Genomic DNA, 12,480 nt, shown 5'->3' with positions numbered 1-12,480 from the left:
TTGGCGTGTGCCATCACAGCCAGATCCACCTTCCTGCCTCCACTGCTGCCTCACCTGCTCTGGTGGGTGGCTGGTGAGATGCTAGCAGATGGAGAGCAATGGCGTGCTCTGTGTGCCATCAGTGGCCATCTTGTGAGAGCAGAAGTATCTTATGCTGCTGCAAAGAGCTGCAAGTGTTACTGGGTGGGGAGAGGTGGTGAGGAACTTGAGTGGGAAGAAGGTGGGAGGGGATGAATCTATTGGCAATGGTATATGTCAGGTCTTATTCCCTCCATTTCAAACCCCCCTGCCCCTTTCCCTCTCTTTGGACATAAAAGAAGTGGCGTAACAGAGGAAACTCATAGGTGGCCCCAGGGCTTATGCAGGGGTAAGTAAAAATGGTTTTTATGGTTTAACCCCCTCCTGGGTGATGTGGCTGTATCTGCACTGCTAGTGGGAGATGGGATTGGGGCCTTAATTTTACAAAGAATCTGGCACACTTTCCCTAATTCATTCACAACCTAGGCTTGTCAGGTTCGGTCTTTATAGAGGTTACTAGGGAAAACATTGACATAGTGGGCATAAACCTGGTGGAATGTGGAAAATCAGTGGGATACCGCAATGCAGGGATAAAGGAGCAGATAAGCAGCCCACCCTGGGGCATTCTTTGTATAAATGCTCTTATGCGAATGCCCGAAGTCTCCGAGCAAAGATGGGGACTTTCAGAAGGCATTCGACATGGTCCCTCACCAAAGGCTACTGAACAAACTCCACAGTCAGGGAATTAGAGGACAGGTCCTCTCATGAATTGAGAAATGGTTGAAGGCCAGGAAACAGAGTGGGTGTCAATGGGCAATTTTCACAATGGAGAGAAGTGAAAAGCGGTGTGCCCCAAGGAGCTGTCCTGTGACCGGTGCTCTTCAACCTCTTCATAAATGACCTGGAGACAGGAGTGAGCAGTGAAGTTGCAAAGTTTGCAGACGACACCAAACTTTTCCGAGTGGTGAAGACAAGACATGATTGTGAGGAGTTCCAGAAGGATCTCTCCAGAATGGGCAGCAAAATGGCAGATGCACTTCAATGTCAGTAAGTGTAAGGTCATGCACACTGGGGCAAAAAATCAAAACTTTAGATATAGGCTGATGGGTTCTGAGCTGTCTGTGACAGATCAGGAGAGAGATCTTGGGGTGGTGGTGGACAGGTCGATGGAAGTGTCGACTCAATGTGCGGCGGCAGTAAAGAAGGTCAATTCTATGCTTGGGATCATTAGAAAATGTATTGAGAACAAAACGGCTAATATTATAATGCCATTGTACAAATCAATGGTATGGCCACACCTGGAGTATTGTGTCCAGTTCTGGTTGCCACATCTCAAAAAAGACATAGTGGAAATGGAAAAGGTGCAAAAGAGAGCGACTAAGATGATTACTGGGCTGGGGCACCTTCCTTATGAGGAAAGGCTACGGCGTTTGGGCCTCTTCAGTCTAGAAAAGACGCCTGAGGGGGGACATGATTGAGACATACAAAATTATGCAGGTGATGGACAGAGTGGATAGAGAGATGCTCTTTACACTCTCACATAACACCAGAACCAGGGGACATCCGCTAAAATTGAGTGTTGGGAGAGTTAGAACAGACAAAAGAAAATATTTCTTTACTCATCGTGTGGTTGGTCTGTGGAACTCCTTGCCACATGATGTGGTGATGGCCTGGATGCCTCTGAAAGGGGATTGGACAAGTTCCTGGAGGAAAAATCCATTACGGGTTACAAGCCATGATGTGCATGTACAACCTCCTGATTTTAGAATTGGGCTATGTCAGAATGCCAATGCAAGGGAGGGCCCCAGAATGAGGTCTCTTGTTATCTGTTGTGCTCCCTGGGGCATTTGGTGGGCCGCTGTGAGAAACAGGAAGCTGGACTAGATGGGCCTATGGCCTGATCCTGTGGGGCTGTTCTTATGTTCTTATGATTATAAGGACAGCATCTGGAACTGCCACAATAAGAGAGGGAAAGCTGGGGTGGCATGAAGGTGCATCTCCCAAAATTTCCATTTGGAAGGTTTGTTAATTGGTTCTGCTAATATTCAGTGCAAGACTGAATGCTATATTTAAAGAGAGAGGACATTTTCCCAGGCTGATTAGCTAATAGCTCTGTGCCTTTCCCTGTGGATAATTTACTTCCTTTGAATAAGTTAGAACTATTTGCTGTGTAGAAAATTGTCCCTATTGAGTCCTGTGTCCCAGCTGTGCAGATCAGTGAATTGACCAAAGGCGAGCTATTCCCCAAGAATCATCACATGTGGGCTGAAAGACTAATGTGGGGAGATTCCTTTCCCTACCTTTCCTAAAGGGCATACCTAGTGTTGGGTGAGTGATGCTGCCATACAAGGTTTGAAATAGATGGGAGCTTGGGGGCCCAATCATATCCAACTTTCCAGTGCTAGTGCAGCTGCAATGCAGCCCCAAAATACGGGAGCAAATGTTCTCTTACCTTGAGGAGGCCACTGTGACTGTCCCTCTAGCACAAGATGAAACACGCCCATTGGAATGGTTGCATCACTGCTGGAAATTTGGATAGGATTGGGCCCTTAGTTATTCTAGTTCTGCAATTCTATATTCTTTAATTTGGCTTTACAAATTCTTAAGTAACATGTGGTTACTACTATAGCATATCAAATCTATATATGGCCCAAGGACAAAAGATTTAATAAACATCTGTTTAAAAGCTTACACTGTGCTCAGAGATTAGACATTTTTTGCTGATGGTTGTCAGGTCAGCAGGGGAGGATAGCCCTTGCTTTCCTGATAGCAGAGTGGCACCGGAGCGTAGGGAGATAGCAAAAGAAGCAGGCGATCCCAAACAGAGCCAAAGAAGCAGACACAGGCTTGTTTGTTGCAGAAGCATGTGTTGGTAAAAGGAGCAGGCAGAAGAGTAGTCAGTCAAACAGTCCAGAAGTCAGGGATACAGCAGGTCACAGTCAGGAGAAGGCAATCCAAATCAGTACACAAACCAGCACTACAGCATACAGAAACTCCACCACAACAACCCACACCTTGGTGTCTGCGCTTGCCCCATATATACTGGGGCCAGCCAATCAGAGTAGGGCGACCTCATAGTCACAAGACAGACTTGTGTCCCACTCTGATTGACACATTGATGCCAGCGTAACAAACACTATATCCTAAGACCATCCAGCACAAGCAGGAAGGAGTAACACCAGAGGCCAGGCAATGGTTGTTTTGTGTAAAGTGCTCCATCTGAGTGCCAAATTTTCTTTCACCGTAGTTTCCAACATAAAAGTTTCCCTTATTGTGCTCAAAGTATGAACAATGAAAGGTCAGAGATGTATAGGCAGGTACCACGCACCTTATTTGAGCTGTAGCCTCCTCAGCAGGGGCATATATAGTAGAGTTGGTATGGTGTGAGCACACACATTATTTGCGACCCAGTCATATCTCAGTACTATTGTTGAAACAAACAGAATGCATGTTGCAGAAAGGATAAAATGACACACTAAAGGTATCAAAAATATGCTTGCATACACATTCCTTCTTCAATTAAAGCTGTGATCTACCCCTTGGTGAGCTTCACACCCTGCTTCAAGAATTAAATCATGTTCTTCAATTAGCTGTATCTTTCTTGCTGCAGTTCCAGTTTCCACTCCATCAAAGAGCTAGTTTACTAAATCAATTTTAGACTCCATTAATTCCTTTTTTTTTTTCCCCCAATATCTTCCAGAGCTTGAACTGCTTGTAGTATTCTCCCCTCATCACAATTTTATCCTAAAAATGTTGTTCCCAGTATATGGACCATAGGGCAAAAGCTGCAATAATTATTCTGACTTTATTGTATTAAAAGTACCTGTAGCAGTAGCAAACCTGTGTTGTTTTCCTGATCAACCAACGTGCAGTTTGAAATAAAAAATAAAAAATCATACCAAAGTATGAGAAAGAAGAAAATAAAATAATGTGCTGGATACCTACATAAGAACATAAGAACAGCCCCGCTGGATAAGGCCATAGGCCCATCTAGTCCAGCTTCCTGTATCTCACAGCAGCCCACCAAATGCCCCAGGGAGCACAACAGATAACAAGAGACCTGCATCCTGGTGCCCTCCCTTGCATCTGGCATTCTGATACATAGCCCATTTCTAAAATCAGGAGGTTGCACATACACATCATGGCTTGTAACCCTTACAGAAGCCATGCTGATTCTCCCTCAGCAAGGCCTGTTCGCCTATGTGTTTTGAGATTCTATCTCTGATGAGGCATTTCACCATCTTACCCGGTATAGATGTTAGGCTGACCGGCCTATAGTTTCCTGGGTTCCCCCTCCTTCCCTTTTTAAAAATCGATGTGACATTTGCTATCCTCCAATCTTCTGGCACTGTGGCCGTTTTGAGGGACAAGTTGCATATCTTAGTCAAGAGATCAGCAACTTCATTCTTCAATTCCTTAATAACTCTTGGGTGAATGCCATCAGGGCCCGGTGACTTATTGATCTTTAATTTATCAATGAGGTCTGAAACATCTTCTCTTTTAACCTCTATCTGACTTAATTCCTTGGTCAGGACGGGCCGTTTGGGCAGTGGTATCTGCCAGAGGTCTTCTGCCGTGAAGACAGATGCAAAGAACTCATTTAATTTCTCTGCCATCTCTAAGTCTCTTTTTATCTCCCCTTTCCCTCCCTCACCATCCAGAGGGCCAACCGCTTCTCTGGCGGGTTTCCTGCTTCTAACATATTTGAAGAAGCTTTTATTATTCCCCTTAATGCTGCTGGCCTTGTCTTCCTCATAATCTCTCTTGGCCTCCCGTATCACCTTCTTACATTTCTTTTACCACAGTTTATGTTCCTTTTTATTCTCCTCATTAGGGCAAGATGTTCATTTACGGAAGCTTCCTTGCCCTTAACGGCCTCTCTAACTTGGCTCGTTAGCCATGCGGGGACCCTCCTGGACTTAGCCCTTCTTCCTTTGCGGTATACACCTCCTCTGGGCCTCTGTTACTGTTGTTTTAAGCAGCCTCCATGCACTCTGGAGAGATTGGACTCTTTTTACCTTCCCTTTCAACCTCCTTCTAACCAGCCTCCTCATTTGAGGAAAGTCCGCCTGTCGGAAGCCAAGGGTTTTTGTGAGAGATTTGCCCAGTATTCTTCCCCCGACGTGCATGTTGAAACGAATCACAGCATGATCACTGTTCCCCAACAACTCAGTAACATTGACATCTCTAACCAGGTCCTGATTACCACACAATATTAAATCCAGAGTCACCTGTCCTCTGGTGGGCTCCATGACTAGCTGCTCTAAGGCACAGTCATTTAGCATGTCAAGGAATCTGGTCTCCTTTTTGTGACCAGACAAATAGACCCAGTCGATGTGAGGATAATTGAAGTCCCCCATGATTACAACCCTGTCCCTCCCTGATCTGTTTTCTCATTTCAAGGTCCCCTTCCGGTTTCTGGTCTGGAGGACGATAGTATGCCCCCAGTATTACATCGCTCCTCAGGCCTGGTAATTTAACCCAGAGAGTCTATGGTGGAATCTGACCCACCTTCAATCTCTACTTTGCTGGATTCTATCCCTTCCTTAACATAAACGGCCACCCCACCTCCAACATGCCCCTCCCTGTCCCTCCTGTAGAGTTTATAGCCCGGGATTGTGGTATCCCACTGATTCTCCGCATTCCACCAGGTTTCCATTATGCCCACTATATCAATGTTTTCCCTAGTCACCTGACATTCCAGTTCTCCCATCTTTGCTCGGAGACTTTGGGCATTCGCATAAAAGCATTTGTACACGGAATGCCCCAGGGTGGGCTGCTTATTCGCTCCTTTGTCCCCGCATCCTCTCACTGTGCCAAACCGTCTATCACATCCCATCAAGCTACCATTCCCAATTTCTTCTCCTACTCTGCCTTTGTCTTGTTGTTCTCTAACCTCCCCATCCTCGTACCATAGGCATGAGGAGTCCCGAAACGGATGCCCCTCTGCTCCTGTCGGCCTTCCCCCAGGGATCAGTTTAAAAGCTGCTCTGCCATCTTTTTAATGTTATGCGCCAGCAGTCTGGTTCCATTCTGGTTCAAGTGAAGCCCATCCCTCTTGTACAGGCCCCACTTGTCCCAAAACGTTCCTCAGTGCCTAACGAATCTAAACCCCTCCTCCCTACACCACCGTCTCATATAGGCATTGAGACCCCTGATCTCTGCCTGCCTAGCTAGCCCTGCGCGTGGAACAGGTAGCACTTCAGAGAACGCTGCCTTTGAGGTCCTGGCTTTCAGCTTCCTACTTAAAAGTCTAAATTTGGCCTCCAGGACCTCCCAGCTATACTTGCCCCTGTCGTTGGTGCCAACATGCACCACAACCACTACCTCCTTCCCAGCACTGTCTACCAGCCTGTCTAGACGAGAAGTGATGTCCGCAACCTTTGCACCAGGCAGGCAAGTCGCCATGCGGTCCTCACATCCGTCGCAAACCCCGCTTTCTATGTTTCTAATAATCGAATCCCCCACTACAAGAACCCCCTCCCGCCAAGGAGTATCCTGAGTGCGTTCAGATATGGGCCCATCCCCTGGAGAAGGGGTTCCCCCTAGGGGATTGTTTCCCTCCTCTCCAGGATGACGTCCTCCAGCGCTGAGACTTCCCACCCAGGCAGCTGAGGAGCTGCACGCCTGAGGTTGGGACGAAGCCTGATCGTCCCCGGAAGTCTCCCCATGGTCCTTCTCTGCCTTCCTCTGCTTCTCCAGGTCGCCCACCAAGGCTTCAAGGGAGCGGACGCGTTCCCTGAGACCCTGGAGCTCCTTGCACCGAGGACACACCCATGACTTATGCCTCAGAGGCAAATAGTCATACATGTGGCACTTGATGCAGAACACTGGATAGCCCCCGCCCTGCTGCTGGCTGTCTGACTGCATAGCTCTTTTGTTTTTATTTAGGGGTACTTAAAAAACCCTACACTGGTTTGCTGCCCTCTTCTCACGGAAGGGGAAGGGCAGGAATCACAGGAGCAATGGCTTTGACTCACCTTTCTAGATCTGTGTGTGCAGGTAAAATTACTTGGTTTGATTGCCTAAGTACATTACAAAGTCTATTTACCTTTCTGAGGGTTATACTTCCTCTAATGTACTGAATTTTTATTGCATGTAACTTGATTGGCAGGCGCTAGATAATTTGCTTTGTAATTAACATGATTTTCTGTTTTGTTCCGATTAGCTCCTACGTAGTTTGGAGAATTCAGTTGGCGGTGACAATGTTTTGTTCCCCATGGTAACTAACTTCTCCAGAGATGCTTAATTGCATAATAGTCTGTTTTGTGAATGTTGCTGCTGCTTCTGACACTTGCTTTGCATTTCCTTAATCAGAAAGTCTTCTATGAAGTAGCTATGCTATTAGGTAAAGTTTTACTATTAGGAGTCAAACTCACCAGATAGTTGAGGGCCAGAGTATGAGGGAACAGAGGCATGCTGCTATATGAAGTCATGCAGAAGTACTTTTGACCACACGATGATCCACTCTGTCCAGGAGAAGTGGAAAGTGTGGATGGCAGTAACCGGAACAAGTGGGGTTGAAAAAAGGGCCAAAGTGCAGCTACAGAGTAGGGCTTCCTGAAGTTAAGCAGGAACTGGGCACAGTAACATTTATCTCTACTTTTTGTGTGTGTATTCATTTATAAATGCTTTTATTTCATACTTCTACCATAGAATACCATCCCTACATTTTACCCACAGCATTTCCACATTTCGGTACCAAATCATCTGACTGGCACTTGGGAAGAAAAAGTTATTTGACTTCTGTTCATTGTGCTCCTTCTTTCAGGGAGCTTTGGGTACCGCTTAGGTTTCGCTAGGTCCTTGTGAACAAGGCTGAACATGAGTTACTTGTCCAATCTCATCCCATTCAAAATGCAGTGAGGATTTGAATCTGGGTTTCTCACACTTAAGTCTCACACTCTAGCCATGGCAACACTAGTTCTAGTAGACCCGGCAAATGCAAGGGTGGTCGGACTGCTGAAGATTTTGCTAAAATGGCAGGCAGGCCTTTTTTTGGCAGTGAAGTCCTATTGACTTGAGCAAGACTATTGTAATATAAATCGACTGCGGAGAGCTCTTCAGTTTTCCAGAATGTATGTAGCAATGGATATTTCAGATATTCTCTGAGGCAATTTCTCTACAGTAGCCTATGCAGACTGTGAGTGAATTATTTCACCCACCATCTGGATCTCAAAACTCATAAAACAGAAGGGATCCTGGTGAGCTGTAAGGCACTCTGATACATTTACTTTATAAGCATCTCTTCTCAGTACTTATCTGGGCCCAGTACATGGGCTCCTTCTTTTATCTTTCTTTCTTCTCACAAAGCTCCTGAACACTGAATTTGCTTGTATGTGTGAACAATGAAATCCATGTCTTTAATTCTTTTAAGGATTAAGAAGTACAGGTGGGGTCTTGGTATTCATGGGGTTCTCAGAGTTCTCGGACCCCCCCCCCCCCCACTGATACCAGATTTCGCCAATACTCAAATCTGCAATTGTTGCCCCATTAACCCCTCCAAAGGAACTGGAGCTGCTCTCTGATCCCCTCTGGAGGGCATTCTGAAGCCCAGAGAGGCAGCGTGCATCTACCTGCTGTCTTTCAGGGCTTCAGAATAGACCAGAGAGGAGAAAAAATGCCACTTCCACTTTCCCGAGGGAAACAGGAAATGCCTTTTATGGCATTCTAAGGCTCAGGGAAGCCTTCTAAGGGCTTCCGAGGGAAATGGGAAGTGACATTTTGTCATCTCTCCGGGCTTCAGAAAACCCTTTGGAGGATACCGGAATGCAGTTCTGGTCCCCTTCAGAGGGCTCAGGTGGAGCCAAGTCTGACTTAGTGTGGGTCCAGGGGACCCGTGTTGAGCTAGATCTGTAGAGATGTACTCTGTTAATAAACAGGCTCCATCTGTACAAAGGAACACCTTTTAACTGCATTCTTTAATGTTCTTTATCTAGTTATCTGTACTTATCTGATAATAAATTCATCTGCAAAGATTACACTATGTAACACAAAAATTGTACATGTTGAAGTTTAAATATACAATTCAGAGGTACTGATTCAAATGGTAATCTTAGAGTTCTTGTATCATCAAAACTATTTATTTTAAACTCTGTGTTCTTTTCTATCCTATTGCCTAATGCATTGTAATACACCTGAAATTATACAACTGCATAGTATAAATTGTGGCTAAGCTATTGATACTATGCCAAAAAACAGTAGATCCTGGAAGGAGTGAGGCTTTCAGGATCACTTTATAACTTAAGTCTTACATGGTCTTTTGCTGGTGCAACAGCTCTCTTCCTGAGGTCCTACTTGGCCAGCTGCCCAGTCCTTGCTCCTTAAAATGGAACTTCATAGCTAAGTGAGAATCTAAATGCAAGTATCTCAAGTCTGTGTGCTTGTGCCTTCATAGCAGTTAGGGTTAATTTACATGACTTGCATCTTACATAGTGGCTGTTGGAAAAAGTCACCTCGTACAAACTCCTGCCCCAACAGCCATCGATGCCTGGCTTTTGAGGCTTAAGTGAGTCCCTTTAAAAAAAAAATGTGTGGGCAAAAGTGCTGTACTGTGAATTTATTTCAACCTCTGAATTGATTTTTAGAAGCTTGGTCTAGCAGAGTGTTAAATTGCCATTTCTGTCTTTTTAAATCTCTGGAAATTCTGAACAGTGAAATCTAAAGCCTTTCTAAAATGTCTCTCATCTTCAGTTCCTCGGCAGCAGATGGAATTGCAGATGACCCATATTAATTTATGATTTAATGTCTCCTGATATGGTATCATCACTTGCTACTGGGACTAACTGCAGTAGTAAAATCTTGAGCTTGGAGCAACGTGTTCTTAAAAGCAGGATCCAGATCAATGCCAATCTTATACTGAAGTATCAGTGAAGATTAATGCAGGAGTTATTTTGTAGAAATGCATTAAATATTAACTAACATGGAAACAGGGGCATTCCAAGGGGGAATTACTTGTATACTACAGGAAAAGATTAATTTTGCTAAAATGCAAAATGAGCAGATTAAAAGCAAAAAATCCTACTGTTTTCATAAAGCAATTTACAGGTTGCTCAATTGGACCAGGTACTTGTAGTGACTGTCCTCCTTTCATTTTTAAAGATTGGGCCCCATCAATCTGCAAACCCAGACACATTTATCCAGGTGTCTCTTTCTGTTCACCCACCCTCTTTCTGTGACCAAATACTGTAAACTCAACTGCTCTATTTTTGAGGTCAGGTGTCTGCAGTTGCTTTCCCATGTCCCAGAAGAGACTTGGAACCCCAGAAGATGACCAAGCTGGATAAATGGACCGAGAAAGAGGGCCAGGGACAAGAGGGATCAAGATGAGCGTTGGAGGCTAGCCGGTAAGAAGATTCCAGGGCCCTGTGATGCTGGTAGAAGCCCTGAGGAGAGGAGGAGTAGGGTGCTGTAAAGCCTCTCCCCACCTCTGCTCTGAGCCCTGTGGCAGGAAAGTCTAGATGGACAGGGCCCCAACAGCCTCCCCTAGGCAGCCTCCCCTTTGGACTGGTTGGGATCCAGTAGGTGGGTAGGAGACCCAGACCCCCTCTCTGACACTGACATACAGCCTAATCCTATGCTGGACTGGGCTGCCAGCTGAAGTGCTTTGTGATGGCAGAACAGTTCTTCTCTCGCAAAATTATGTATAATTTATTAATTCCAAGAAGGCCATGTGCTGCCTGCTTGCAGGGAAAAGGACATTTGAGTTCTTTTCCAGGACATGAGGCTGAAAAAGAAGAGATGTCCTGGAAAAAGAGGATGTCTGGTCACCCTGCCTCAGACATGCGCCAGCTAAAGACCTGATTCAGGACCAAGATGACCCACTTAAGACTTCTAAAGAAGCATCCCTCAAAGGCCTCCTGATCCACTTCCCTTGCTGGATATGACATGCTTCTTTTTGGTGTAGCTGCATCGGGGGAGGGGGGAAGGAAGCATAGAATTGGGCCTACTGTCTTGTATAGAAATGTTTGTATTTTACCAATGTTTCTGTTCAATAGTATACATGTCCTTTTCAGGTGTCAACTGCATATGGAATGAACAGTATTGCGGTGCCCCCTGCACTGTTCATTTCAGTGAATTAAATGAGCCAACATAGATAGGTTCAGCCACAAAATAATACATGGAAGCTGAGGCTGGGTTGGATTCTGCAATCTCCCTCAGTTGCACTATGCACAATTCCCATCTTAAAAAGGCTACAGTGTTATTGATTTGGATTTATACCCTTTCACTCTGTGTGTGTGTGTGTGTGTGTGTGTGTGTGAGAGAGAGACAGAGAGAGAGAGAGAGAGAGAGAGAGAGAGAGACTATTTCTACACAAGTTGCTCAGAATCCAGAAATAATTACTTTGACTTTAGCCAGACCCCTACAGGAAAGATATTATTATTAATTATTATTAGCAGTATTTATATACCGCTTTTCAACTAAAAGTTCACAAAGCGGTTTACAGAGAAAAATCAAATAACTAAATGGCTCCCTGTCCCAAAAGGGCTCACAATCTAAAAAGATGCAAAGGAATACCAGCAGACAGCCACTAGAACAGACAGTGCTGGGGTGAGGTGGGCCAGTTACTCTCCCCCTGCTAAAAAAAGGAGCACCCACTTGAAAAAGTGCCTCTTACCCAATTAGCAGCATATGTCTGATGGAAGAAAACAGCATGGGCCATTGAGGTCACATTCCAAATGGTCTTTGGGGGATAAAACTGAAGGGCTTTAAAGACTTTGCTGGACAAGATTTCAGTGTCACGGAATCTTAAGGAATTAGATTCTATCAGCTGGGTGTTCCTTCTACTGGAATACAGCTTTAAATGACAAAAGGGCATGGTACCAGTTGCCTTGGGTTTGTCAGGTCACAAGGTCCTTCTCTCTGCATTCAATTATAGTCAGCAAACATATTGTGCTTTGGAGAAAGATCCCCTGTCTTTTGCAAGGCTGTCAATTGGGAGAGGGAGAGATATCCTGTTCTCATTTATTAAGCCCAAGCTGGCAAGCACCATGTTTGTTTATGCTCGTCACTATTAAAGCAATGTGGGATATGCTATGAAGACAGCACACACATTGCTCTGGGGTTATAACAATGTTATAATTCCTTCTAATAGCAAAATGCTTTATGATCCTCCGTCATCTTGTTCCATATCTAGAGGGGCTGGAGATCATTGCCAGAAGCACCTCATTAGTCTGTTTTAGCTTCAGTCCCTCCACGTAGGACAAAAAAAGAACCCTGTCTGAAACCTTGGAGATCCACTGCCAGTTCATGGAGACAATTCCGAGCTGGCTGTATCAATTGTTTGACTCCTTATGAGGTGGTTTCAGATGTTCTTTAGATCTACTACTTTGACATGGGCCTGCTCAGTAAGATAATCTGCTGAGGACTATCTGGATTCTTCAACCTTCAGAAGCAAGACAAGTGTCTCCTAGAGAAAGGTACTTTTCAGCGGTGGCACCCAATGTCTTGAATTCTCTCTCA

The sequence above is a fragment of the Tiliqua scincoides genome, chromosome 5, assembly GCF_035046505.1.
Source record: "Tiliqua scincoides isolate rTilSci1 chromosome 5, rTilSci1.hap2, whole genome shotgun sequence".
Lineage (NCBI taxonomy): Eukaryota > Metazoa > Chordata > Lepidosauria > Squamata > Scincidae > Tiliqua > Tiliqua scincoides.
Note: the sequence above shows the minus strand (reverse complement) of the source record.